At 34.5% G+C, this 24166-nt stretch overlaps 3 long non-coding RNA genes and 1 pseudogene across 5 annotated transcripts; all 4 read left to right on the top strand.

Annotated features, from left to right (window-relative positions):
* Nucleotides 1-505: 505 nt before the first annotated feature.
* Nucleotides 506-2011, top strand: LOC120338179 (heparan sulfate 2-O-sulfotransferase 1 pseudogene; annotated as a pseudogene).
* Nucleotides 2012-6847: 4836 nt separating this feature from the next.
* Nucleotides 6848-9496, top strand: LOC144428248 (uncharacterized). Its single transcript, XR_013478215.1, has 3 exons — nucleotides 6848-8090; nucleotides 8379-8446; nucleotides 9246-9496. It is a non-coding gene; the product is annotated as an uncharacterized LOC144428248 (long non-coding RNA).
* Nucleotides 9497-11149: 1653 nt separating this feature from the next.
* On the top strand, nucleotides 11150-12242 carry LOC144428076 (uncharacterized). Its single transcript, XR_013478047.1, has 3 exons — nucleotides 11150-11283; nucleotides 11966-12042; nucleotides 12110-12242. It is a non-coding gene; the product is annotated as an uncharacterized LOC144428076 (long non-coding RNA).
* A 2387-nt stretch (nucleotides 12243-14629) lies between these two features.
* LOC120337752 (uncharacterized) lies at nucleotides 14630-23698 on the top strand. 3 transcript variants are annotated; one of them, XR_013478234.1, is made up of 5 exons: nucleotides 14630-15263; nucleotides 16062-16138; nucleotides 16876-21787; nucleotides 21949-22016; nucleotides 22462-23698. It is a non-coding gene; the product is annotated as an uncharacterized LOC120337752 (long non-coding RNA). The 3 variants fall into 3 exon arrangements; XR_013478235.1 differs by lacking the exon at nucleotides 16876-21787 and having other exon boundaries at nucleotides 14687-15263; nucleotides 22462-23495; XR_005569004.2 differs by lacking the exons at nucleotides 21949-22016; nucleotides 22462-23698 and having other exon boundaries at nucleotides 15025-15263; nucleotides 16876-18333.
* Nucleotides 23699-24166: the final 468 nt, after the last annotated feature.

The following is a 24166-nucleotide window of genomic DNA, read 5'->3' on the forward strand; positions in this document are numbered from 1 at the left end:
CATATGTCCATCTTCCCCGGTGATTTTTTTTGCAAAAATCATCTCTATCGCCTCGAGTGTTGGCGAACGGCAGGCGTCGTCGAGTGCCAGAAGACTTATACGTATCTACCGACCAAGTTTTAATAATATTCGACAGATAGTTTTTGAAATAGAGTTAATTTTCAATAAGGGGGTCCATCTTTTCCTGCCCTACAATATCACCTATTTATTACTTCTAAGTTCTAACTCATATCTTGGCGTATCGTAGCCTGTATTTACGATACTCAAAAAAATATGCAAACGCGAATGAATTAAAGGCCCGCTTTGCTCACTCATAATTGGTAACAAATTCCCATTAAAATTAGTTGTTTCGCGGATTATTTCACAAATGATTTCACAATATTAGCTTTTAACGCAAGGATTGTATAATCAATATTTGCCGGAAATAACGCGTTAAGGAATAATACAATTGATCGGTTGATTCCCACTTTCGAGTTACAATGTATATGCAAGACTTATTCTTAGAATGGTTTGTAAACTGAACAAGTTGTTGTTAGTGCTTTTGTTTATAGTTGGATTTACGGTTCTTCATAAGCAGATATCGTTCGTAGGACAAAGACAACAACCGAATGGAAATCGTCAAAATTTAGTGGTAATATATAATAAAATTCCTAAGACTGCAAGTACGAGCTTTTGCAAGTTAGTAATTCGTCACCACAAAAACGAGCTTTATTCAATTAATATTCAGACAATTAATAGCTCGCCATTGCTAACACTACAAGATCAATTTAGATTGGTACAAAATGTTACAAATTGGGAAGAAATCACACCAGCATTTTATCACGGTCACTTTTTCTATGTTGAATTCACTCGTTTTGGAAGTTCTTTGTCACCAATTTATATCAACATTGTTCGAGATCCGCTGGAAAGACTAGTGTCTCACTACTATTTTCTGAGGTTTGGAGATAATTTTCGCACCGACTTGATTCGAACGAAACAAGGTGATACAACGACATTCGACGAGTGTTTCAAAAGAAAACACAGTGATTGTAGAGTTGATCGTCTTTGGTTACAAATTCCATATTTTTGTGGACAAATTTCAGAATGCCAAAAAGTTGGTAGTCGATGGGCGTTGGAAGAAGCGAAACGAAATTTAGTAACAAAGTATTTGCTTGTTGGAATTACGGAAAAACTACATGATTTTATAATGCTATTGGAAAATATGATGCCTCAAATGTTTGAGGGACTTTCGGAACAATATCACAAAGATAAATCAACTTCTCACATGCGGAACACAAATAAAAAAGTTCCACTTTCTGCAAAAACAACAAGAAAAATAAAATCAACAAAAGTATGGGCCATGGAAATGGAGTTTTATAATTTTGCTAAAGATAGATTTCATTTCATAAAAGCAAAAATTCTTGAATCATAAAATTTGTTTTGTCATTGAAATCACAATTTTTTTTTATACTGAGGCCAGAATATAATTCAGGACAAATATGATCTTCGTGTACGACTTTTATTGGGCGAATCGAAATCCGGGAAAAATTTGAATAATACCATAATATATATATAGGCAGTGGTGAGCTGTAGCCGGAACGGCGTTCCGGTTGTTGGACATTTTATTGCGTTTGCGTTCCTGTTGTTAAAATAAAATTATGGATCGAAAAATATAGTTTCTGCGGGAAACTTAGTTATTAATTGGTGTTTTGTTGCATCATAATTCTTTTTACATTACAGCACGCAAATAATTAGTGCACAGCAGTAACGTGTAATGAATGTTTCGCCGACCTTTAACCCCTGTGAAAATTCATCCAATACCTTTCTAATAATAGCATTCGTATTGAATTAGTATGAATATTCTTACAATTTTAAACAGTCACATTCAGATAATTTTTTCATATTTTATTGTAGTTCTTCGGCTCTATCTCACGACAGACAAAATTACTGGTAGCGTCGTGTTGTAAACATATATTACATTTTCACGAATTTGGTGCGTGCCGGTTGTTACGATTTTTTCAGCTCATCACTGTATATATCAGTGGCGGCGCGTGGTCATTTTGACAACCGGGGCAAGCTACTGCGGGACCAAGTCACCCCCATCTACGGGGACAGGATGAGCGCTGTATGTTCTCCCATCATTTTATGAGTATAAAAACCATTCCATCGGTAACAACCAATCGGCAAAAGCGACAATTTTTAACGATAAGAAATTGTCTTTAAAACCGGTCCAAGTCAAGGGATTAATAAATATAGACATAGTTTATTTTGAAACCTCTTTCAAAAGGAAAGGCAATATTTACCCAGATAAATACAATGACATATTAACAGAAACTTCGGGAAAGCAGACAAAACCTAAAATAAGGTTTAAAACGTTACTATGAAGAAAGGAAAAATAATGCAAAGATAAGGACATGCGTCTCTCACTCATAGATATATATGCTGCTAGACTTCTACTGCTTGAACATATATGCAACACGCCGCGGTTTCTTGGAAGCAAAATGCTCAATAACGCGCTGATTAAAGTCATGCATCCCAGAAATAACGTCTCTGTGAATGGATAAAACAGCCAAGGAATTTAATCTATCTTGCTTCATTGTGTTTCTGAGATACGTTTTATTACGCTTCAGCGTGCTGAATGTTCGCTCTGCGTCGGCGGAAGAAATAGGCGTCGTCAAAATGATGTCCATAAATTTTGCAGACGCCGCAAAGGTAGTTACTAGAGTGTTATCTATGAGGAACCCATAGAGCGCGCAAGTTGATGTGATGTTCAAAAAACTTTGATTGGTGTATATACATCGCAATTCATTTCCAATTTACCCACGTTTATCATGGGGTAAAATTTGTAGACAGTAGCCAACAAATGGATGGGAAATTGACGTGCAAATTTTGAAAAATTTTTGGGGTTCATCAAAGAGAACGCGGCAAGGTGTTCAGTGCACAGACGATCGCCTATTTGATTCACCAGAATGTCACAGCATTCCTTTGCAGACAAAATCAAACGCTGCGTTGTTTGCCCGCGGCGTAAAGAAGCACTCCATGTGTCGTCGTATGTTATTGTTTCCCGGATACGAGATACAGCATCGCAGAAGTCTGAAATACACGACTGCACAGACGCTCCATCCATTAGCCTTGACTGCAATGCGCCGTATAATACATCCACGTGATAGAATATTGTGGAGAAAAAAGCGAGAAAAATGAAAACTCACCATATCCTAGCAGACGCTTTAGACCTGCCGCCTCCCTCACAGAGCGTTCGTCCCAAACCGGAGAGCTCTGAATGCCATTGAAACACTCAATGAGCTCAGACCTAATTTCGGACACGCCCTGCACCACGCGTGATTGGAAGTTCCAACGTGTTGGTGCACAAGCTGGGAGACGGCGGCTACATATCTGGCGAAGGAGGTCAGAGCGCTTCGGCGAAACGGAAAAAAAATGAAGAAAACCCCGAAACATTTGCAAAAAATATACGGACGAGAGGGGTATCAAGACACATATTTTTAATAACGAGGTTAAATTGGTGTGCATAACAATGTAAAAAATGCGCATGAGGAAAATCTTCTTTTATATAAACTTGAACACCATGTTTCGACCCACTCATGACTGCCGCGCCGTCATAAGTTTGAGTTATCAATTTTGACTTCGCGTTGTAAGGCTGTAACACTTCTTTGAGTACAGCCGATATCCCGCAAGCCGTGCGATCAACGATTGGTACAAAGCTGTGAAATCTCTCGGTAGGTTTACCATCTTTCACAAACCGAAAAATCACAGCCAGTTGGGAAACGCACGTGATGTCAGTTGTCTCGTCAGACTGAATCGAAAGGAACTGGCAATTCTCAATTTCCAGGGCCAAATGTTGTAAATAAATTTTATACATTGACTCGAGCAAATCATTTTGGATATCCTTAGATGTCCCTTTCGAAACAGTTGCGGCATCGAGATGATCTCTCAATACTGTATCTAGGGATGCGGTGTATTCCACCATATCCAAAAATACCTCTCTATTAGAAGAGCAAGCCCGTTCATCGTGCCCACGGAGCGACAGCTCGTGACAACCAATGAACTTCAAAACATCTATCAATCGACCGAGAACATGGCGGTTTTTCTCGACGTTTTGGTTGTGCCGACGAATAGAAACCGCGCGTCCTTCATCCAACTGTGCTGCAATATTAACATTTCCGAATGTTCGGTATTTTACTGCATTGTCCAGATGCTCCATAGAAGATTGATGATCACTGGCACGCTCGGAAAGATGTTTAAGATCTCTAAAACCAAATTTACACCAACGTGAGTCACGGGCGGTAGCAAAAAGTAGGCAATAAAAACAAAAAAGTGCATTTTTGTCCTCGCTGTAACACAACCATTCGTGTTTTTTATACCAAGTTTCTGCGCAGAATGTACGCCGACGCTTTCCTCCGTCATGGGATTGTTCCAGTGAACAATTTTTTGGTTGATAAGGCCCAAGATGTTGTACCTCTAATTTTTGTTCCAGCGGCAGCTGCGAAAACGGAGTGCGAAGTAGTGCATCAACCTTATTCATTATGAGGTTTAAGGCTAAGAAATGGGAAGCCGGAAAGAAGTGAGGAGCTCAAAAAGAATGTGGAAAATCGAAAGCAAATGGACTAAAGGTCTCTTACTGATTCAAATAGCGAAACAAGCGACAAAAACGAAGGCGAGGAAACTATCAACTCTTCAAGCAACCAACGAACGAGAAGGAATGCGTGAATATGTCAACACGTTGTTGTGAGAAACGTCGGCATTGTGTCGTCATAATTTCGGGGCTAGCCCCGATCGGCCCCGATGATTTAGTAAAAGAAACAGAAAACAAACGAGACAAACGCGGCGAGTGGAAGATAAAAGAGAGAATACGATATACAATGAGCAACCGGGGCAAAATCGGCGTCGCCCCGTCGACGTTCGGCGAAGGCTTTGCGAGCGAAAAATGAACCATGTCGGGAGAATATGGCTAGTGTAGACAGTCTGTGCAACCGATATTGAGGTATTTTTCGAATTTTTTTTGTTATTCCGAAAAAACAACAGGGGCATTGCCCCGGTTGGCCCTATTGACGCGCCGCCACTGGTATATATGTACCCAAGAATATTCATAGGACCATGTGAAAGTATGTTATAAAAATTAAAATATAAAAACACACGTGTAAAATTCAAAACTGGCAAAACTCGGCATTAAAATCAAAAACCTATCGTCCATTATTATTGTTACGTCTCCAGACGCGGCATGGCAAAACCTGAGTTTTACGTCCGAATATGAAAGAAAAACGTCAAATTTCGTATCCACGTTTCGAGTGTTTTGTTGTACTGGGGCTATTCGATTTTTTACGTTTCGTACAATCGGTCTGTGCCAATTTGATGTCTGATAGAAAGGTCGAGGTCGGCTATCACTCAATACTAAAGATATGATACTTTGAACTATCAAGTATACTACTGGTCTCTTACCCATTGATTTTAAATTGGGCCATATAACGGAAGCGAAGATCTATATTCCATACTCTAGTCTACAGCATTATGGAACAGCACGCGCATAGATGGATTTATATTGAAGCAGTAATTATTTTTTCTTGGTGTTCACGGGGACAGAAGTTCCATATAGATATAGAAGCTGTTTAATTTTCTAAGGATGTTACATGTCTTTGCTAATCTGTAAAATGTTATGAATCGTTTTGATGAATTTTTATTGAATTTTCAGTACTCAAAGAAATTTTTATAAGGCTTTTACTTTTATTTTTCTAGGTCCTAAGAGGGAACGATAATTCACCCCAAATTCCATTGTTTTTATGAACCATGGATCTCTATTTCATGGACATGCCTACATTTGCCATTCAGTACAGTTTTTTCAACACTTTGTTGGGATTTTGCTGACATTGTTGTTGCCATATTACTATTAGTCATTCGACCTTCGCGACAGTTCGTGTATTTGAGCATTGCACTTTTGTTTTTCAAATATTGGAACGGACGTTAGGTGTCGCTATTACACAGCACGTTTAATTTCTTGTTGTCTTTATGAAATCGAATGAGATTTGGAAATGGTGATAAAATCATTATGTACTGCTGATTTTGTTTTGTATAGGAAACTCTTTTAACTGTGACTATGTGGACAGTGTGTATGTTATTTTTTCACAATTCATTTTGTAAAAAACAACATTCCACGATCTTGGTGAATAGTAACACGTACTTCGGTAATGCCTGATAGTAGTGTTCCATTAACTTGTGACACTAAAATGGATAATAAACAGTCACATTTTATTGTTTAAAATCTTCGATTTTTCAATAAAGGGAAATATGAACTTGCCGCGAAAACATAGGATAAATAAATGGATGTTACTGATTGGCCTCTTGACTATTTTGCCGATTTTGACTATCGACTAAAAGCAGTTTTGACTCCGATTGGTGTTTCAGCTTATAGGTAACGAAATATTTTGCCACAATATTATATTGAAATACCAGTTCTCAATCGGCTCCGCAGAACGTACGTTACCAGAAATCATGAGCAGCATTTCTATGGCGCATCCAACCTCGATCTTTTTTTATTTCAGTATCCATAACAAGTTTATTCATTCATGCTTGCAAATTTGCGCTTGGGCTGGGTTTAGTAACGTTAATATCCAAACGTTAGTCGACAACTATTTTTATAGGTAGTATTCACATGACAGTTTCATACTATTTTATTTAATTTGTTATATATACATAAATAAGTTTTCTTCACTCGGATATAAGATCATTTAGTTGGTTGCTTCCGCTCTATTCATAAGCTAACTGAATGCTGTAACTTCTATAACCTTAAAGTGCTACGTAGTGTATAGAATGTTTTTATAATATAGCCGCATTGCTGAGATATTTGATTTTTTTATTTAAATTTCATTCGAGTGAATTTTAGCTAGAAGTGTGAATACTACATTTGTAACCTTTTAGCAGATGCACTCGGAGTTCACTACCAGAAAGTAATATTACCAGTTAGTCTTCCAAAATTTTTATTATATTTACAATATCAAGTAATAAGTTCCGTGATAGCCGCGCTTACCATCGCTCTTCAGTGAAATTCGATATATAAAATTGTGGTCGAATTTTCGTCAGATTAGAAGTATTTTTACATTCTAATAGCAGTACGTAAGAAATTATAGATAGATGATTTTTATTGTAAGCGAAGCAAATATCGCATATCAGATAACAGGGATTTCGTAATCGATTTCTTGCGTCAACATGTTTTTGAATCATTATCATGTGCTTGGAGAAGGGTTCATTATTTTTGTTTTTGTTTACGCACAAGCAAATTCTTCTAATCCGTTGCTTTTCATACTGAAATTTTGTCGTCGAACAAAGTAAATAGAAAAAAACAAACACCGAAGGAGTTTTACATTATCAGATTTCCACACAGATTTTGCCTGTACTTCATACGCAAATGTTTTGGTCGTATTTTATGATTTCTTTATTTGTGTCCAGGAACTTCATAGTTGGGGAAAAGTAATTAGAAAATCGTACGCCTATTCATGACCTTGTATATGGAACAAAGAACTGACATGTTATTCAAATAACTGAGCTGGTGAAGGGACAACTGATTGTGATCGAGCCGTCCTATAGCCTTACCAATCGATTTGAATAAATATTCTATTCTATTCCTGATCTAATATCCGCGCCTAGCTGATCAGTTTCATGTCTAATGTTGGCCAAATATTCTTGAAACCAAAAACTTGGGCATTTGCTTTTTAAACAGTCGAGACGGATATTGGATACATCTTGTTTTGTTCTATGATGAAATCATTCCCAACAAAGGTCAAAATAAATTGACCAAGCTCATCTATCAAAGCACGATAAAAGCAGTACTAAGTTACGCCTGAGGCTCATTCAACAATAGGCATTATACTGAGAAGGTGTTGGAACCGTTGAGTATACTCTGCTTTGTCTCACTGATACAATTACTTTATTTTTGTTAACGAGAACCGTCTATAAGTATTTTGATATAGTCATGACTAACTGGAAGCTTTTGGCCTTGCTAGCAATGCTCGCTTCATTACTTGTGACGTCAAGCGTCAAGGGAGATAAAGAAAAAATGATGACAAAGGTGATAATGGAGGAGGTACCGACACCAGCGAAACAACGTGAATATATTTTTTAACGTTTTATACTTTCAAACAAATATTTATCTATACTCGAGCATAACTGAGATTTGTTGAGGACCAACAATTTTAACCAAACTGCTTATGTTATGAAATGTTATTCTTTAATGTTAGCACTAACTAGTTTAAACTATTTTGATTTGTATATTTTCCCCCAATCTCACATTTCATTAAAAACAAATGTTCGAAACAATATCACGCACACTCAAATTCCATTGTTTTTTCATGCATTTTTTAACAAATATTGACACGTACTTATTGCTATACCAGGGCAAACGACAAGGACGATGGGTTGTGGCCCAAGAGAAAACGAAGTTTAACAAAAAACGATTTAGAAGGTGACTCATTAAAGTACTATTAAAAAAGACAGCAGTGCTAGCAATTCTCAAATATACGGACACAAATCATGCTACTTTAGTATGCGATCTTAGCAGTTCTGTGATTTCAGTGATTTTAGATAGGGTCTCATGCAATCGAGACGATGAGCAAGTGAGCATGTCAATGTGGCACCCGCAAATGATAGTGGCCAACCGCATTACAGCTGCAGTGATGCGTCCAACACCGAAATCTGTTATCCAATCATTTAATAGGCACATAGTATTCCGACAAAATTTGAAAAAAATGGGATAGCCTTCCAGCGACTTCTTGAATCTTTGTATACTAGAATTGATCAAATCTTTAATTTTAAAGAAAACGATTTTACAACAGCTACAGTAGTAAAAACAAAAACGTATCAGAACAACTTATGTTTCCCTGGATTACAATGTTAATGCCACCACATAGAGATCGTATCTTTATTTTTTAAGATATACGCGTCTGCCTAATAAATCATATGGGGGATTAAATATTCCCCGCAGTAAAAAGAATAGAGTTATTGCATCCACAAAATTTAAACGATATCAAATTTTAGTCTGAAAAATAAATTGCTTCAACTGTACGGTGTAGCCTACTGTATCCCAACATCCGTGATTCAAATCTAAACTAATTTAATATATATATTTTATTTTGGATGAATAAATATTGAGATTATGCAGCATGATGAAATGACCAATAGTAGAATATAGCATTGAATTATGATGGTTTAAACATGTGAATATGCATGTTCATATATATTTACTTTTTGACTTTGCACTTCAGAAAACACCATCTTTGATTTCGAATGAGATGAAAAGAAACACAAATCACATGATGGATGTACAAAGTCTTAAAATAGTTGTATCAATTTTTATCGTCAACAGCACAGATGAAATCGAAAAGATGAAAATTTTAAATTTCCTTTTTTATTTTGCACTAACAGACTACATTCAGAAAACTGTACCATTTATCGTATGGAAGTTTTTAATAAACTAATATTCTTAGACTTGAAATAAACATTCATTTTCGCTCAGGTTTTTGTGACTTAAGTAGTTTTATAAGACTTGACTTCTGTTTTCATGAGTGCTCGCAATAAAAATAGTCTTGTTAGTAGGAGAGTGATATTTGAAGCTTTCATAGAATGTCTTACACATGTTACACAAGCACCCCAAATGTTGAATTCGATTCATTTCCTTAGGCAATTTTCGATATTTGTCGAAAAAAAGAGTATATATGTTCATAAGATTCTACGACACACAGGGAAGACGGCGTGTGTATGCAAGGTTACGGGATTTGGTTTAAACACTTTGTCTAGTAAGGAGACGTTTTGTTTCATTTATCTCAAATACCCATTTTCTACTCAAAATGATATAAATACGTTTTTAATGGGAATTTCTACAAAAGATAGAATGCTCAAATATATGGACACGAAAGCCAAGTGGTATCATATCTTTTTTAATACCGAGCACCAGAGCACTGAGATGTGTTCCCGGAACTACGCCACGTTGCGCAATTTTTAATTTTGATGATGTCAATAATCGAATCTTCGAATCCCATAGATCCAACATATATATATTTGCAATCAAGAAATGAAATAGCCTTTTAGAGACAACAACAAGCTTCAACCACTGAAAATTCCAAAGAAATTGGTCCAGTAGTTGAAGAGAAAAGCGATTTGAACAAAAACATAATAGCAAAACAATCCATAGGTACATTTTGTGTCCAATAAAAATATAATTATTTTTATCAACCAGTTCTTCAGTGCATTGTCATCAGTAACAGTTGAGCAACAAACCTACGTTAGAATTGTTCAAGTAGCTTTTGAGCACAACGTATAATGCCAAACCTATTGTTTGAATATTTTACAGTTTGACATTTCGTCGATCGTTGTTTTGGGTAAGTGGATACTGCATTTTGCGATTCATCAGGTCGTTACTACATATATTGTCATAATCCGACACGTTAAATTGAAGTTGTTATAGGGTCATGTTTCCGCCTGTTTTGTCATAAATACAAAGATAACAATTGTGCGTTGTTACCACTTACTGGAAATTTTTGCCTTCGATCACTATCTTTTTTAGTTTTCTAGATTTCTTCTGTCACAAAGTGTAAAAATGAAGAACAGTAGGCTTTACCCCACGATAATATTTTACGTGCGTAAGTTGAATAATTTCTTTTTCAAACCGAAGTCGTAAACAGTCTTAGTCGAAGTCTAATAACTGACATAGTGGGAGTAGTGCTGTTATATGGGGATGTATTAAAGTGAACAAAGTTGGTTCAAAATGGAATTAGGGGACATTATTGTTACTATATTATACTATACTAGAGTTGCCCTGAAGAATGGGATTACCTTTTGATCTATCCTTCTTGCAATGTTCTATTAATTACATCACGAGAACAATATAAAAAAAATTACTCGTAATCTGCATACATATATCGATTTTTAAATCGCGTTCAGTTAGTTAGGACAAATAAGCTGTTTTGTCAGAGCTAAAATGGCACCATCTTGCAGCGTATTAACTTTGTTTCGAAAATATCAATAAACAAAACTTTTATCTTTTATTATCTGCAAATCTTGTAGATCAATTTTGGTATTTACACTCTTTATAAATTGAATAGATTTATCTAAAATCAACTCAATTATATTTCTGAATAGCATTATTATAATACAAGGTACAAATTATACAATGACTAATCAAAAAAATTATGCTATTTGCATTATGTATATCACGCTTATAGTGATATCTTTTAGTAGAGAATGTTTTCCGAGTAAAATACCGAAAGTACCGGACAATCCACCGAAAACATCTTCTAAAACGAAGTGAGTTTTTTTATCAATACTTGACGAAACGGAAATACAAATATCAAATTTTGAAACGAAAATAAATTCTACAGAATTAAGACTCGAGAGTATATCTTACTGTGACACAAGCTCCGACATTTCACATTTTTAGGAAGATGTACAACACAATTATACATCAAATAATTTAATGTAAGGATAGGATTTGTATGATAAACATACTTGGCATAGATGAGGTTGTTGACATGTAGTGGCCAACGAAACTGGCATGCCTGAATGGGATTGTCTCAAATAATAACCAATCACGGTGCAAATTGAGTTAAGTTTGAAGATAATATCTAAAGTAACAATAGGATCGTTTCACGTAAATTATTATGTAGCTAGTATGCCATAACCGAAAAATATTGTAAATAGTAGACATAAGTTTGGCCTTCTACTTCTTCAACAGCCACTCGAAAATAATTACGGACCTCCTGAATTATGCGCACCAAGATGGCGCACAACCTGAACTTAGATTGTGTATCAGGTAAGGGTTCAGGTTATGCGACATCTTGGTGCGCATATTCAGGAGTAACAGAATTTCATTTCTAAAAAGCTAGGTACACGTTCAACTCTGATCGTATTTGAAGTTGTTTGGACTTCCGGTTTGAGGCCTACTAGTAATTCCAACTTAAGTGATTGCAAGTAATATCTTTCTATACAGTCACATCAGCGGAGGCGGTGGGTGGAGACAAGGGAAAAGAAAAAGAAGCTTGGATAAAGAAGAAACTTTCGAGCAAGGTAACTAATAACCTTGGGCAAAAATTCATAATTTGCTATTTTTCTAATTACTCAATATTTTCTGCAGTTGACGAAGACGCCATTTTGTTTGAATGAAGTGTTTAAAGATAGAGGAGACATGTGAAAAATACCAAACATCTAAAAAGCATGTCAAAAACTTCCTTTCTACATATTTGTGTAATAAATGAAATATTGTTGTATGCTTCAGTTTGATATATTAGACTTTAATGTGCTGGACCTAAAGGTTAGCAACTAAAGGAAATTCATACCAGAATTATCAGTAGGTTATTGACTTGGACAGTAAATAGAGGAAAAAATTCATAACACTAACTTTTGAAATCAAAAGAGACAAATAATTGACTTGGACAGTAAATAGAAGAAAAAATTCATAACACTAACTTTTGAAATCAAAAGAGACAAATAACTGACACAATAACGAAATGGTTGCAGTGTTATGGTTTCGTTATCAGCCTGCTGGCTTACTTACTGGCTGGCGACGAGCACAAGCATAATTATCCAGTGAGAAGGATGTAGACTCCAAGTGTCCAAATTTTCCATGTGACACTACAAAGGATAGAAACATTTAGAAATTAAACGTAGGAGATATTTATAAATACGAGCAATCAATTGCAAAATTCGAAAACGTGTTGGTTTCGAAAATCCCCAGAAGTGAATGTTGCTTTTGTGTAAGTCAAAAAATAGGTACTCCCGTAATGTGTGTACCAGGTTAGGGTTAAGTCATATTTTTATTTCTACCTTATTTTAGTTCTATTACGAGTTCGGGGACTGTGTTAGCCAAGTGAATATACCCCCTGCCCATAGGTTTCCGTCCCTTTACACAACTTTATGTTAAGTAGGCGAACAATATTAGTTACTTCGATGTTGGTACACACACTTCTGGAGCGCCAAAAATATGTGATACAATCAGAAGTAATGTTAGAGAATAAATTCAAGATTATTCAAAACTATTCTTATTGAAACAAGTTTATGATACGAAGTAACATTTACCGGGAACTCAAGTGCAACAAGGTTTAGGAGAATATTGCGCTGCAATGCCAGATATATATATATACAAATTAGATGAAATATTTCTCTCGATGTAGCTTTTTTCAACGCATATATGTTATCACAAACGTGAGATAGTATATCACAAACATATTTAATTGCATGACATTCCTAGAAATTTCACTGAAAATAGAATTTGGGGCATGTTGCTCGAGAAAGAATATTCGTCTATTATGAACACGACAAACTCATGAAAAATAGCATGTTAATCCACTTCGTATGTATGTTAAATTCATCAGCTCTTTGTTATGAATTGCCGCGAACGTTACGTCATAAAACACAAGTTTGACGTAATAATACAAAAATGCGACATCGTAATATCATGATCCCATAATCCTAGGTGATTTATGACGTAAGTGTGGAGAATTTTATCCTATCAAACTCTAGCTTGGTTTATATGAGTATGAGTATGAAGTATGAGTTTCATAGTAAAATGACATTATTAATAGCCGGTGACCGTGCATTTGAACCCACGTCCATTTGAACCCATGTGTATATCCGCGGGTTCAATCTATATGCGGGGTGCTAAAACCCATGGGATAGGGTTAGTATGGGTTAAAATATCAGTAAAACAAAAAAAAATTCTATAGGTGCAATAGTATGCAGGTGCAATTGTCGTGGGTTCAAATGTACGGCGGACGGGAACCTTAATAGCCTACTCAGAATGTTGACGACAACATCATCTACATTTTATTGATGCGTTACAGAAATTAACTGAATATAGCATTTCAAACATCGGCAAAGTGTGATTGAAAAATGTTTTACTACTTATAAGATTGCATTTTCACACATCATTATAGTAAACTTGTTTCCTGTTTTATATATAAATCCATTTACTTATTTGCTTCCGGTCATTCAAAATATACACTTACTTATGCATTAATATTGATATCGAAAGCTGTTGGGGTATTAAGAACGACATAGGCTTTTTAGTATAGTGAATTTGAGAGTGTAAATCGCGCTGATTTGGGCAACCAAAGATAGAAGCTTTACTTGCGCACTGAAGTAAAATGTGTAGGACAGTGTTAGAGCACGTATAGTCTTGTAAAACGAAAATCTGGTGAAATTTAGTACGAAATGGACGTAACGAATTTCTGTTTATTTCATATTATTTACTTCCTAATCATTTATATAACAACATGCAAAATAATAAAATCCTTTTCTTTATGTCTGATAAAATGCAAAAATTTTATTCAAATCATTTATCACAAACAGCCGCCAATTCCAATGCTTTTAGTAACAATTCTTTGCTGTCAAGAAATAATGATAATAAACGATATGATGACAGAGACTTTATACGGACACGTATATAACCTTCTAAATTGAGCGATTAATTAAATACTCCAATTGCACGTTGTTTTCGTGTCATGTTCCCGTTGTTTTGAAACGTCATTTAATGGTAAATAAGCAATCTGATATGCCTTTTGTGATATCAGAGAAAACAACGACTCATGTTTACGAATGCTAGTACGTTGAAGGGTTTATAAGCGGAATCAAATATTTGCAAGATGATTTAGTTACGAAGTAAACGTAGACGACAGACGTAGGCCCGCCTGCTCATAGCAGGTAGCTATAGGAGATATTTTGGTCCGGAAAGGGGGAAACGTGACAGCTTTGAACCGCCAAAACTACCTATGCATTCGGGCAGTGTATCAGAAATCAATTAGTAAGTGCGATCGCCTACCGGTTGAAGCCTTGGACTTATCTATGTTGACATTGACATTGCAGAAAAAACTACTGGAATATTCCACTTCAGTCCTTCTAAAAATAGTACCTCATTATCCAGAAGTTACTGCCCGTACATAGCCTTATTTGGAGTGACGGTCGTGATTGTATAAAAACACACTCTTACCAAAACTGAACTTGTTTTGAGAATTTACTCCAAGAACATCAAATCATGTCTCATATGTAAATTAGCTTTATTCTAAGATTTTATGTTTTCAAACAGCCCTGATTTTATAATTTATTGCTGTGATATATTCTAGAAAGAAAATTGTATAATCGGCTTACATATATATTATGGAAAACTATAAGCTGTTACGAATCATCCTTATTTGTGTTACGCTGACCATTTTATCTTCGTGTGATGGGTTTTTATCCGACGATTTTCCCACTCGAGGTCGGGTTGTTAGTCCACCAGGGACAAATCAGAACCGGTTAGTAGTTTTATTGCTAATATTATATAGAAAATTCACTATCGCATGATAGCAGACATCTTAGAAAATTTTTGTTTGAGAAATGGCATACAACAGTATTTGCCATACAAATACACGCTGTTCATTTCTTGGACACGTAATGTACATATGGATCGTTGTGTTAATATGTTATTGTTGTTGTTCGCGTTGGTATTTTTTGATATTGTTATACATATTGCTTTGCTCATTAACTATTTGATCATTTGCTCTAAAATTTTCCAGTGGTTGAAGATTGTATTTTTGCTAGAAGGCGATTACTTTTTTTTATTTCAAAAATTTCTCTATGCGATTCGTTTTTGTTTTTGCGAGGACGTCGTCCAAATTGCGCACCTTGTGGCAATTCCGCTTTCGCGTTAGTCGTGAAGATTTCCATACCGGTCGTTTAATGTCACAGATTGCCTGTGGCCTTGGCCTTGGAGTTCATATATTTGAGCATCGCTCTCTTGTTTTTGAACACGTTATGAATCGTTTTATAAATCTTTTCCTTTGAAAATTTGCTATTTTTATTTAACTCATAGGAATACTTTCATGTGACATTAAGAATCACTTTTGCATGACATCTGACTTTCGTGTCTATATATTTCAGATCTGGTCCACTGTTATTATTATTTTTAAAATAAGACTCGGTTTTGGTAAATTTAGTAACAAAGTTTCATTCCATAAACACCTGGGATTGGAAAAGTTTTTGACGTTTGAACACATTTTAGTGATCAAATTCGAAAATTTATAATTCGTTTTTTATATTTTATTAAAATACAGCCACATAAGAGGCGGCGGTGCTTGGTCTAATTCAAAAAGTAAAAGAAGTGCAATGAAAGAAGAAGATATTGAGAAAAGTGAGACATTTTTATTACGATTTATATTTCAATTCAAATACATTTAGTTTTTACAATTTCATCGTCTCACAACAATATAAATGGAATATACAGAATTTAGCTCCGAGTTCTGATTCGTGAAATATAAATTTTAAAAATCATTCAGGCTAGTTGTTACTGTTAGTACTTCCACTTCCACACGAATCGGGCAAATTTGATACTTCCCGCATTGAAATAATTGGTCGATTCAATGAATATTTTGATGGGAAAATTGCTCAAAATTTTTAATATAATATTGCTGTAAAATTAAATACATTTATTTGTGTACGAGGCTAGGTTGGCCGTTTTCCAATTAGATTTGTTCAATTTTGTTAAACAGATGACAATGCTGTCACTGTCTTATCATTACTTTTTATCATTTGATATTTATCTAGTTGTGATATATATATAAAACCTTCTAATTGAGCATCTTAATTGAGAATAATTTAAGGTTCGTAACACCCAAAATCTTTCACATAGCTTACCCGTTTTGAAACTTTCGAATGAATCGTATTATTCAATCTCCTGTCCTAGGCCAATATCCTTTATTATTTTATAGAAAAATTTTATAGTAAAGAAGAGGGTGATAGTCTATATTTAGCCATTCATCTGGTTCAGTATCACATTGATGGTGCCAATACCTGACTATTTTTCACTTGAGGAGCTTGAATACTGTTTAAATGGGTAAACAGACAAATTTGTTTTATTATTCATAATAGTGGATGAAGACACCGTTCTCTTCGACTGAACGCAATATTGTTAAACAACAAAAAGATGATAAAAGACTGAATAAATACAGACGTTTACGAGAAATCTACAAATAAAAATGTTTTGAGCTTTTGGTGTCTCAGAAAAGTACTTCAACACGCCCGAGATTGAATACAGTTTTAAACACCAAAAGATTTCAAATCCCATCTATTGCAACTGTTTTTATTTGGCATAATTTTTACCTTTTTCAACTTGCTACTTATACAGCGAATAAGAATAAAAAATCATATACGTGTAAATAGGCTGCGCGAAGCGCATTTGTATTGTTCATCATGTTTCATTTTATTAATAGCACAAAAAGTATGTTTCATTTTTCAAGATTTTGAATTTGGGTATCCGCTTTTTTTACTCTTCATCGAAAAGTTCAGAAATATCTAAAAACGAAACAAAAAAAATTCGAGCAAAAATTGCATAAAAAATTATACTAAATCTGACCGAAAAAGTGCGACAAATTAACAGAAAAATATTCAATATTAGATCTACCTTCTTCCTGCTCTTCGATTTCCAACTCGCGCCTTTTTCTTTTCCATATTATGGGTATTTTATGTGTCCTGATTGTAGAAAGATGTCATTGATTTAAAAAAAGCTTTGTAAAATATTTTATGCGTGAAATATGATTATAAGGTTACACTAAATGAGTACGTAACATCCTAGAAAAGACTTTTAAAGGCAGTGGACGTTAACAGTTGCCGCGATGATGGCTATACTAGAAAATATTATATTTATAGCTTTTTTTGGACCTCCAGAATTATGTGCACCAAGATGGCGCACAACCTGAACATAGTAGTTGAACCAGGTTAGGGTTCAGTTTGTGCGCCATGTTTGTGCACATACTTCGGGAGCGCCATTTTTTGAATGCTACAACACATGTATCATTTATTGGACACATTCATATGTAGCGCTTTGCTAAATTGTTGTTATTGTTGGATGACATTTATTGTTAGGAACAATTGGTCTCTCCGATACCAATGAACAAATCTTTCAAAATTTCATATTGTGAATTCAGGATGTGGGACGCGATTTGCAATTTTGATTTGAAGCTTTTGAATGATAAGAGAATTCAATCATTGAACCTTCGTGTCCATATATTTGAGCAATGCTCTCTTGCTAACTTTTATAAATGTTTTGTGGTTACTGCTCAAAGCATTCTGGTGGAAAGTGCAATATAATTTTATAAATAAATATTTCACCTCGAAAGTCCTGCCACAGAAGGACTTCGTGTTGTTGGCACACGTTCATACCACATGTTTCGACGGCCTCGTTGATGTCCAAGACTGGTTATTATAAATCCAGAAATTGTAAACAATATTACGAAGATCCTATAAACTTTCATATTCCTTATTACGAGTTATAAAAATTGTTGGAAAGTGTCTAATGACAATTTTAAAAAAGCATATATATTATGTAAATACGCGTTTTCAAATTTTCTGAAGGAAATAGATTGCAAAAAACGAGATGGAATCTACTAACTATCTACAGAATTATACTCCTTTGTGGGCGCGATGGTCTGGTAGTTAAGGTATCAAACTTACTATACTGGCCTCACTGGGTGAAGATCTTGTGTTCAAATCTTAAGCTAACTACTTTACCCAGAGTGTGATAGGGATGATGATTCAGTGGGCAAGGCCGAAAGAGGAAATATTCCGGTCGATCTGAAAGACTAGCCACATTAGTGGATGCTTTTACAGGAAATTGTTCAAAATAGAAGACACGAAGAAGCATGGATATAAAAACAGTTGGTAATTGCGTTAAAAATATTGAGTTCAATTGCCTTAAGAATAGTCTCAATCGTAGAAGTCTATTGAAAAATTCAAAGATAAAAATAGCTTCTCAAAATATCCATACTGTAACTTGTTTGACTGTTCTCCATACTATATCTGTTGACCTCAATTGACCTTATTTTATTTCTATTCAGATTATCATACATTGCCTGTTTATAAAACATAAAGGTATCTGACACTTTCAGAATCTAGCAAACATGCAGTAAATAAGTAACATATTGCGCACTATTTATTATTGTATCCTGCCTCCCTAACACGTCACGTCGGTTTTCGATTTTCACACGATTTATACGTCATTTAAATTGCCGTTGAAATTTAATATTTTAAACACAGCAATAACATCGATGCTGAAAATCGCATCAGCAAATAAGATGATATCAGTTTTGCTTTCAATTGCTGTCCATATCGCTTATGTCCATATTTTTTAATTAACATACCAATGCCACATCAAATATTTTATTTTTTAATTTATACGAAATTCGATACCAGCTTTAAATCTTCAGACACCCTTTTCGGCAGTCAGATCCCACCATTTGAAGAGGATTTGATCAATTACAGGAATATCTCAACAATTTTTTACACTCGAGTTTACATAGTTTTATCGAAAACAAAAATAAATTATGTATTCAAAGTATGATGCTTTCGTGTTTCAAATTTATTATGAGGTGGTGTTATTTTCTTATCTCAAATATCACCATATTTAAATTAGGTAAACCTCGCTATAATACATATTTAACACATAAAGCAAAATTTTTATTAAACCTGTGTAATGTACGCGAGTGTGAACCTTTTATTGCGTGAAGTGAAAAAGAACCAGTGACAATTTTCAACCACGATTAAAAACAGATAGATACTCTGTGATTTGATCCCAAATTTTAACCCCAATTCGAATTTTTTAATTTCAAAAAACCGTAGAAACATATTTCTTCATTCAATATGAGCACACATTTCGTTTGTTTCAAACGTTGCATCGTCCATACTTGACACTTACGTTCAGTAGGTATAGTACTTGCGATATGCTACAGCTATGTATTAATTAAAAGAACGTACGTATTAATTAAAAGAACTTAAAAGTACATTCATTTCGCAGTCATCAACTCTCCAGTTTAAATCAAGACTTGCTAAAATGGCTTGAGTCTCATTTGCACAAGTCAAGTTAAAACTAAATCCATGGGTTTGGAGTTCATTCCAAATCATTTGATGTTCTCGACCTTGCTGCAGTCAAGTAAAAACAAATTTTCATTTTAGCGATCTCTTAAAAGACACTGTGAAAATCAAGTGAAGTCAAATCATTATTTTATTCTTGACCCAGTTTTTCTCACTCGAGTTGACCAAATCAAGAATGCATGTATCACTAAAACAAATGAAAATGTACCAAGACCATTAGCTATTATTTACTTTTTTAAGTTTAAGTTGTAGATGTTGGTTTATGCATATAAATAATTCGAACTTTGTAACTGAGTTAGAACGCGGGCAGAATAAAACCAGCTGATTTCAGATTACAAGTACTATGATTTCAGTGAATAAAATTTTTATATTTTTTTATGCTAATTCTGAAAAGAGGGACAGAAGCCGAAAATCTGGTTAATTTTACAATATAAACAAACCACGGCCTTGTCACAGATGCCATGTATGCTGATGGTGAAGGTCATCGTGATAGTAATCATGTCTGTAATTCACCTTGCAAAATTGTACTTTATTCTATTGTTTAACACAATATCACAGCTAGGGCTGGGCAATTCGAACCGAATATTGGAAACGAATAGTAAATTATTCGAATCAGTATCGACAGAAATTTCGTATTTTCCCATCCTGTTTTTTTTTTCTGTTTTCCAAAGGACGAGGTGAAGACTTATTACTCTTTTCTTCGTTGTGAGTAGTTGTTTCCTATTTCTTGTGAAAACTCAGCAAACTATATGAGTGATTGAACTATATTTGAAGTAGTTTATGTGTCTGGAGAACCCATTACAATGAAAAAGTTAAAAACAATTACATATCTTTTAAGTATTCGTGATTCGATTCGAATAAAAAAACTATTCGATTCTGAAATCATCAGGTGTTTGAAGATGCCGAGCCCTAGTCCCAGTCCATCAGATTTTGCTTTTGACGAGAAGAGTACTTGTTTTGATATATTTGATTGGAATAGCTTATCTCGCAAATTGCCGTCTTTCAGCTTCAAGAAATTAAATAATAAATATGATTGACACCACCGGATGAATTATCCAGTTTTGCTTCCAATTTATTAGCAACTACGATAATAATTACGACACATTTTGTCATAATATTAATACCGATTGTGATAATAATCCGACAACGATGTGACGAAAATGCGAAATTATTGGTTGCAATTCAATTCAATAAAGGAGATTATTGGAAAGTTAATTGAATTTTTTGAGAAATTAAAAAGCAATTACATTTATTAAAATATGAAAGGAATAAACTGAAACATCACATTATGACTGCGGGCGTGTTGTAGTATATAAGTCGGTAAAATTTCAATTCACTGTATTACGTTACTGCAATTTGACGAATTACGAAAGACATGAGATGTTATGAGTATGACTTTGAGGAGGTGTTTGGAGTCTGGACTCTGGAGTCAGTGAGTTGGGGTTTTATGTAATCTGAAATCGCATTCGAAAGCACACTTTGGACTTTTTTTTCGGTCGAAATTATATCAACTGTTCGAGCAGCCAAAATTTTATAATTTTTAGCGGTGGGAGCTGGGATGGACACGTATTCGTGAACTAAAGATAGGGTCCAAATTTGTTCAACTTGATGTCGGGAGTTTCAGCAGGTGGCGGTTTTTAAATGGTTGGCGTCAGAAAGTACTGATGAACTTTTTCGACCCCACAGTCAACGCCATGGTTTAATCAAGCAGTCGGCATAATCCACGAGTTTCCATTCTCAGGTTGATTTTTAGGACTACCTGTATCAATATGTCTAAACTACAGTTTTATGTGATTATTACAATGTCTTGTTGCCTTGCTCTCAGTATCTTGCAAACATCTGGTACACTTTTGTCATGGTGGTCAAGAAAACTCTATCCGGATGTTCCTTTTAAAGTAGCACAATTACAGTCAAGGTAAAATCGTATTACACATCACTTAGTTATATAACAAAAGGAACTGTAATACTTTTTTGCATGTATAAAACCCTTGGTTCTTAGATCTTTAAAATAGCTCAGTTAAAAACATCATTTTCATTTATAAATAAAAGTTTATTATGACAATTTTATCTTTCCAGACGCTCATCATTCAGTGTTACAACTTTTATAACAACGTGGCGATCAAAACGTGACATTCCCGAAAGTGGTGAGGTTTTTATTAGTTATGAACATTATCGTTATATCGTATATTAATTACAAGGCTGTATGGGAACATGAAATTTATATTTAAACCTCTTAATAAGATATCGGCTTATTTTTAACAGTTTGCTGCAGTGATAAACACATAATAATTCTGTTGCTGAATTACTGAAATAAATATTTTAATTCGCATGTTCGCAAGTGACCCTCTTTTTGAATCTGCGTTGAAAAAAACTTGGCTTTTACACTAGTTTTTACAGTAACCTAATTTGCTTTCAAAAGTCCGATATTTGCATATCATAATGCTATAGTTCCACTCCAACAGTAGGGGGAGGGGAGTCTAAATTTTTAAAAGAACTAAGTAGCAAACAGCTAAAACTAATAAACTCTTCGTGATCGGTATAGCAGAGTATTTAATTGGTTAAAATATATGTGTTTTTTTTGTATTTCAGACGACGAAGCCCTTTTTGATATGGACGTGAAAAATTGACCAATATTTTATTTCCGGACTGGGAAAACAGACTTCCATTTTATCATCATTATTTCTCACATGTTGACGAATTTAAACAACTTTTGACTGAGAGCTCTTTATTGAAACACAAATTTCATTGACATTGTTTAAGATTAATCAAGAACATGGCAGGGGCTCCATAATTTAGCTACTAATTCTGAGTTGTACCATATCTGCTTATTACCTTTTTTTGTATAAAACGCATCCATGTTATCATAGAAGAATAAGTTTAAAATTATTTACTTCCGCGATCTAACATATATAAATTTATTATATTTGACTGTTGCTGTAGTGGATTATAATAATTTTGAATTTTGTTTATATTAATTCAGTTAATAAATTACGGATAATTACCGAGATAATTGATGCGAGTAAGTTATTATTCAACTATTTGGCGCCAATAAAGTATATTTATCGTACAATGTGAATTAATTTTATGATCAATTATTCTTTGTCGATTACACCTCTGCGTACATTAGGTGTAACGTAAATGTGTTGATTGTGTGTGGAAAACGTAGTCATTATAATTTAATAAAATTCAATATTAAGTGAAAACAATAGTATATTTATCCAATTTTTTAAACTGCTGTTACGAATTTTCGTTGTTATTATATCACAGTAATTTCGGATTTCGCTGATCACAAAAATTTCAATTATCTTTAGTGTTTGATAAATCAGAGATTGGTTGATAGTTGCAGGCTTCAACCATTACAGCACTATGATGAGCGCGACGGCGCAATTGATTTTGAACTCAAACTAGATCCCTATATTTGAATACCTTTTTTAATTAATATCACTAATCTCCATTTATTTACTTTTAAAAAATGATGACTTTTAACTATGGCATTATGATACAAATGTTTCGTTTCGATTTGCAGATCTTTATTCCAGACAAAAGCCTGGAAAACAGGCTTTTTCATCCCGCCCAAATGAAAATAAATGACAACAAAACTTGTTTCTTTATGGTACATCGACTTTTATGTTTATATATACGGAAATAAGTTAACTCGAGTGAGTCTACTTTTAAAATGTTGTTTCTAGGTCCTTTATTTGGAGGTTCAGTTCATCGATATAAATAAGACTACAGGAAGTCGCTATCATACTCGGTATTAAGTCGAAATATCAGAATAAGCGAGGTTGGCCCATGGTTGAAGAATATTCTAGAAAGGTCTTGACTAAGGTTTCAAAAAGAGAATAAACTTTCGACGTGAAATCATTAAACTACAGAGAGTAATATATTATTTGATAATTATCTTATATGGTAGATACGTATTATTTGGATCCACTGTGACCAAGGGAGAAAATGCTATGTTGGTTGGTGCTCATTTATGGTCCACCTGAATCAAGCTATAATAAATTCCAAAAAGTATGCGGTTGGGTATACATGCCCAGAGCTATTTTCGGAGTGAAACATGTAATAAAAATGTAAATAAAATCGATGACAAATCAAGTTTCGAGTAATGATGAACATAAACACAGTCACCCAACTTTCCATCCCTTTCTGCTTGAACAGCCAAATCGTACTGTTGATTTCATTGTTACTTTGGTTTCAATCCATTCTTGGAAACTTTGTACATTCATGTAGATTCCCGTTTTCAGTTCCCAACCGCAGTATTCAGAGCCTAAAACAACGGTTACTGCTAAAT

The sequence above is a fragment of the Styela clava genome, chromosome 10 (assembly GCF_964204865.1).
Source record: "Styela clava chromosome 10, kaStyClav1.hap1.2, whole genome shotgun sequence".
Lineage (NCBI taxonomy): Eukaryota > Metazoa > Chordata > Ascidiacea > Stolidobranchia > Styelidae > Styela > Styela clava.